This window comes from Daucus carota, chromosome 3, assembly GCF_001625215.2.
Source record: "Daucus carota subsp. sativus chromosome 3, DH1 v3.0, whole genome shotgun sequence".
NCBI classification, from domain to species: domain Eukaryota; kingdom Viridiplantae; phylum Streptophyta; class Magnoliopsida; order Apiales; family Apiaceae; genus Daucus; species Daucus carota.
Genome location: NC_030383.2, coordinates 1,804,201 through 1,810,792, shown reverse-complemented (window position 1 = coordinate 1,810,792; position 6,592 = coordinate 1,804,201).

Sequence of the window (6,592 nt, the reverse complement as noted above, 5' to 3'; positions counted from 1 at the left end):
GGACAATCAAGGTGTTAGGAGATTTTTCAGACCTAAAGATCAACTCAAGGTTGCTAGCTTGAATACTCTGAAGACTCTCCAATCCAAGCTCAACAGACAAGATAGTGATGAAGAATGGTTCTACAGGATCTTTCAGAAACAGATCAATATTCTTGAAGAAAAACTTAAGTCCAGAAGAAGAAGATCTTCTAGGAACAAGTAACTGCTCAGTCTAGAGGAGCATAATCATCTGTAATCTTTTCTAACTCTAGTATTTAAATTCTGCATTTTATTTTAGTAATGTTTTGTTATCATCAAGTGTAGAATTTATGTCTGCATCTTCTCCAGTCATAAATTGGGGGAGATTGTTAGGAATCAATAATTTTGATGATAACATAAACATTTTTGTAACATGTCTTACTTAGAATCTTTATCAAATTTCAGTTGTAATTGTTACAATTCTTGTCTTTGGGAATTATCAACGGATGGGTAGAATAGGATGGCTAATTGTAAATATCCAATGCCATGTAATTTTATCTAAGTGAAGGATATTCAACTGATGAGATGTAACTGTTCAACTGATAAAGACTGGATGATGTTTCAACTGATGAAAATCAAGCATTCAACTGAAGACAAAGTGTTCAACGGATAATGCTGAGGAATTCAACTGATAAGACTGGAACAGCATTCAACGGATGGAGTTTGTAATTCATTCAACTGATGAGCCAGGCATTCAACTGATAAAGTCAATAGCAGTTGAAAGCAAACAGAACCTTCAACTGATGAAGCAAATAGCAGTTGAAAGTGACTAGAGCTTAAGTCTGACAAATCACATGGATCGAATTACACTAAAATAGACATGGAAGCCTAATTAGGAAAATAAAGAAGAAGCAGAAACATACTTATCTCATGCAGTGCAATCTGGATCAAATCAAGATGATGGTCAAAGATGAAGACATCTCAGAAAGCATGCATAAGACAAAGTTGTGCAGCATTGTTTTTAGATTAGAGTGCATTTTGTAATCTAGCTAAAAGCTTTGTAAAACTTGGGGTATATAACCAAGTTAGTAGCATCAGTTGAACTTGTTCAAATTACTTGAGAGAAAAATCTGAGAGTTAGAACTTGTTGAGTGATGAACCAGCAGCTGTGCGAATTGTAAACAATCCACAGATTCTTCTATATAAAATCTCACGGGTGGATCATTCAATCCACCCGTATTTTTAATACTTGGTGTTTTTCTGTTTACTGTGTTTTTAGTGTATCATTCTTGAATCTTTTAAATTTGTAAAAGATTGTATTCAACCCCCCCTTCTACAATCTTTCTCATAGTTGGTGTAAAATAACAATTGATAATGTTGGTCCAATGAGTATTATCTCGTCCATAAAAATTAATGAGTATTTTGTATCACATATTTATCGATTCGCATCGTATAAATCAATTTTCATAATTTCTCCCAATCATAAACAAATTATTTGGTCATCACAAATTTTCCACCATGTTAGTAAGATGGATTCCTCAATTGGATATATATTACATATGTGTGTATTTGGAATCATCAATATATATTTATTATGACTTGATTTAATGAGTTTGTTTTCCCAAGATCAGGGGGAGAAAATAAATAGCCGGTGAACATAGATATATAAGAATGAATTACATTTTGCCTCATCTTGATCCTCAAAAATAAAGAATATGAACCAGAAGTTTATAAGATAAAATGACCATAAATAGTGATTATGTCACAAACACCGGCTACATATGCTCCTATGATATTAATGTCGCAGAAGGACAATCTCAAGATACTACTATGTCTAAAGAACGCCTGAAGCGTGATAGGCAAGTTGGTTCCATATATATCTTATACAAAAAAAAAGTGATGAAAAGGAGCATTAATAATTGATGATGGCTAGGATCTCTGGAAGAGATTATAGACATGATATTGAAGGATCTCCGGAAGAGATTATAGACATGACATTGAAGGATCTCCGGAAGAGATTATAGACATGACAAATTAGAGAAAATAAAAGTGATGAAATATATTGAGATCTCGATATATTATGTCTTGTCCAGAATAAAGTGGAACCATAAATCAAATCGACGTCGATGATATGTATAGATCTTGAGGTTATTGATAATAATGAGGATCATGAAGTAGATTGGCAATAAAGGATATAATTGAGGCAATTATTTGGACCAGCAGTCCTCTCACACCTGAAGTTGTGAAAGTAGTGCACCCTATGAATCATTATCTCTTAAAAATAGAGAAATTTTCGAAACTGCAGTTCACACACCCAAAGGTGTCAAGTCAGTGGGATATGAATGATGTGCGAAAAATGAAATTATAGAAATGTAAAGCTCAAATAATTGTATGATAACCTTGTGTTGGTTATGAAGAGTAATAGTATTTATGGTGGAAATGATTATTTGATTGCGAAATAGTCCCACAATATGTGAAGGTTCAGTTTAAGTTTTATACGACCCACTTGACATAATCATCCTAGAAGGATCTTAAGTGCCAAAAGCAGTATAACAAACTCTCGAGAACTATACCCTCTCAAATGGGAAAGTGATTTGGACCAGCAGTCCAACACAAAATTATTTTGACAAATAAATGTTATCATTATATATCAAATTATAGGTGACAACTCAAAAAATCTCTGGCCAGAGCTGATGGAAACTAGAATGTGTTTCTAGTTTACATAGAATTGAGTTGCACCTCATAATCAAAATACATTTCTTATTGTATATATTGAAAGAAGGATTACTCCTGGATGAATGATATATTGTTATATGTGAATCCCAGAAGGATTATAAATACAGATAGTACACTAACTTTTATGAACAGTTAGAAAAATTCTCGGTCCTGACGTACCGTACTTAAGTAAAGTAAAATATGTTTTATCAATTATATATGTCTTGACATAATTATAAGAATGTCTTCACTAAACATGTGTGAATTATGAAGTTACATAAATATAATTTTATTCGATCTCCACTAACCTATCTTATAAGGTTTTTAGTTAATTTTGCAGGAGCAGAGTGGTTATTTCAATTATGACAACAAGAGATCCGAAATTGAATATTTATATAAAGCATATTAGAGATTTTTGTTATGAAATAAATTGTTGCAGGCAAATTTTAGAGAGGCAACATCACCTGCAAGGAAGAATACATTAAAGGTGACATGATGAAACATATAAACCTGGAGAGCAATCAATGATTGTCAAATTCATATATATGGGAATCCAAAAGTTTGTTCACAAAGATACTTCCTACCATTCATTTCGAGAAATTGGTACACCAGATCGAGTGCGCAGATTTCAAGAGATTAACTGATTTTTTGTTATATCGTGATGAGGGGGAGACATAAATGATAGACTTTTCTTTTGTACAACTCATGTACTCTTTTTCCTTCACTAGGGTTTTTCCCACTGAGTTTTTCCTAGGAAGGTTTTAACGATGCATGATGTTGATACAAGTCATCCAAGGGGGAGTGTTATGAAATGAAATGATGGATGACTTTTGGCTTTTAGTTTTCTCCATGACCTTTGACTTTTAGTTTTGTTATAATATGGATGTCTCTAGATTTTTCTAGAGCAACCTCTTGATTTTCCCAAGACATAACTCTTGGCTTTTGGCTTTTCAAATCTATGTACTTTGGCTTTTGAGTTTCTCTGTGTGTGTTCTAGTGAGCCTATAAATAGGCCTCAAGTCATCTTGTAAGATATACACTTGAATGAAATACAATCTCATGTGATGTCTACTCTCCCATATTTATATTATATATAGTATATACAATATATTTCTAACATAATGTAAATTGATTCCTTCATTTTATTTGTCCACGACGATGCGTATAATGTGAGTGGATATCTCAGAACTGGATAATCGTCAATCTTCTCTGTAACACGATCAGATCAGTATTCAAATCTGAATAGCTCATACATGAACTACTTATTCTGAATTTGAACATCACAAAGCAAAACGGAAAAAAAAAAATAGACTACCTAACGACCCAGAACTCTTGAAATATACTCTTTCCGTCCATCCGATTAATATTTAATGTATAAAGTAAGTATAACGGAGAAAAGTAGCGGGTAATCGATTTTATATTATAAAATCCTACTTTATTTGATAAATTTTGAAATGTAAATAATTAATGTAATTACTCTCTACACCTAGAAACTATACATACAAATGTAATCCAGAGCCTCATACTCGGTGTAAATTACCCTCGTATCAACATTGTATTCCTAATCAAAACAACACAACAATATCAACAATGTAATCCTAATTAATCAAAACGCCAGAACAAGCGGAAATAGATAAAAAAAAACACAAACTACCTTACACTATCTTTACATGGTAAATATTTGTTACTCCCTCCTTCCCAACCATTTCCTTACACTTTTCTTTTTGGTGTGTCCCATCCAATTCTTTACATTTCAAAACTTATCAAAAATAGCCAATGAGTCCATCACTTCTAGGGGTGGCAATATTGGACCTGACCCAACAACCCGACACGAATTCGACCCGTGAAATACGAATTCGGGTTGGAATTTTCGGGTTCGGGTTGAATTTGGGTTGACACAAAATCAACCCGAAAAAAAGGGTCATCTGAATTCGGGTTACCCGAAATTACCCGAAAATTGATATATAATATAAATGTTACATATATATTTATATAAAGTGCATATATTTATATTATTTTTGTAATATTTATTACTTAAATTTAATAAAAAAATTATTTAATTTAATATAAATAAATTTATCTGAATTAAAACAATATATATTTATTATTAAAAAAATATTTATTAATAAATATTATCTTTAAGGTCGGGTTCGGGTTATCCGCGGGTAGTGCGGGTCTGGTTCGGGTTGGGTATTCGGACCCATTAAAATTTAGGGCTGGGTAAAATTTTTGACCCGCGACTGTCAACCTGACCCGAAACCCGAAATTGTCAGCCCTAATTTCTTCTCCATTTTTCTTCCCTTTTCACACTACATTTACTCCACCATCTTCTTTTTATATATTAAAAATCGATGGGTCCCATCAATTCACATATTTCTTAACCTTCTTACCCAACCTAGGGATGAGCGTGGTTCGGTTTGAACCAAAAAATGAGTCCCAACCTATTTGATAAGAAATGGGAGGGACGGAGGGAGTACATAATAACACTAAACACTAAAATTATCTGAGCTCGTGAACTTTTAATTTAGGACTACTTAACACATAAAATAAATTCATATTTCTTCCATGCAACTCTATTTTCCTGCATGTCAAATATTTACTAACCATAAAATGGGATGGGGGGGGGGGTGTGAGGAGAAATATTACCTCCCGAATGATTTAGGTCAATAATTTTTTCTATTTTCTATCACTTCTTCATATTAAAGCGTCATTAAGGGCCGTTTAAATAAGATTAAAAAAATGTGCTTCTTGGTTAAAGTAAAGAAGTAGCCTAGAAGTGAGAAGTAAATTAAGACTCATAAGTAATTAAACTGTTTGAGAAAAAAGTAGAAGTCTCGAAAAAAAAACTGGCATTATCAGCTTTTTATATTGCCTCTGACTTTTTATACAAACGGGTTAAGAAAAATAGAATCTGACTTCTTATAAAAAAAGCCAGGATTTCAGATAACCAAACAGGCACTAAGAGGTCATTTGGCAAATCCGAATGAGTTATATCGGACTGAATAATATATCCGAATAATCTGAATCAATACAATATCTGAATGCTGAATAGTAAATATCATTTGACATATAAATTTTTATAATATCTGAATGATTTTATTTCCTAATTTTCTCATTAATTAATTAATTAATTATTTTGAACTTAAGTAATTGTCATATGCTCCCTCCGTCCCCCTGAATAGTATACATTGGGGAACAGGGACGCGGCACGGACTTTAATGCTCCTGTAATGTGTAGTTGTGTAATTTATTTTTAAAATTTTCTTTTTCTGAATTAAAGTTTGGATGTTATATTTTTATTCACAAAAAGAAAATCTCAAAAATAAGTTACGGAACTATATTTTATAAGAGTATTGAAATGCGTGTCGAGCAGTTGAAAAGAAACGTATACAATTAAATGGGACAGAGGGAGTAATAATTATTATTATCATGTTATCGAATGTAATCATATTTATTTAAATTGAGAAAATTATAAAAAAAATCTTTATTAATTAATAAATAATGAAAGAATCTTTTAATAGTTTCATGCAAATAAGTAATAACTCACTAATAAATTGTAAAAATATTTTTTTTCACACCACAAAGCTGCAAAATGGGCATTAATTTTCTTTCCTGAAACTACTTAATGATAATACACATAGCTGAACTAATGAGATAGAAATTCAAGCAAGAATGGGTCAGCAGTATATATGTTTCGCTCAGCCCGCTCAGTTATATGGAAAAAATTGCCAAATAAGATGAATTAGCTTAAGGGGTCATTTAATCCCATTAAGCTACCAATAAGCAATAAACAAATGGGGCCTAAGTGTTTTCCCTGATGGGCTCATGTCATGTGTATGTGATACATTTTACAAAAAAATTTGTAGATAGAGGCTAGTAAAGGGAAATGATACATTTTACAATAAATTTTGTAGATAGAG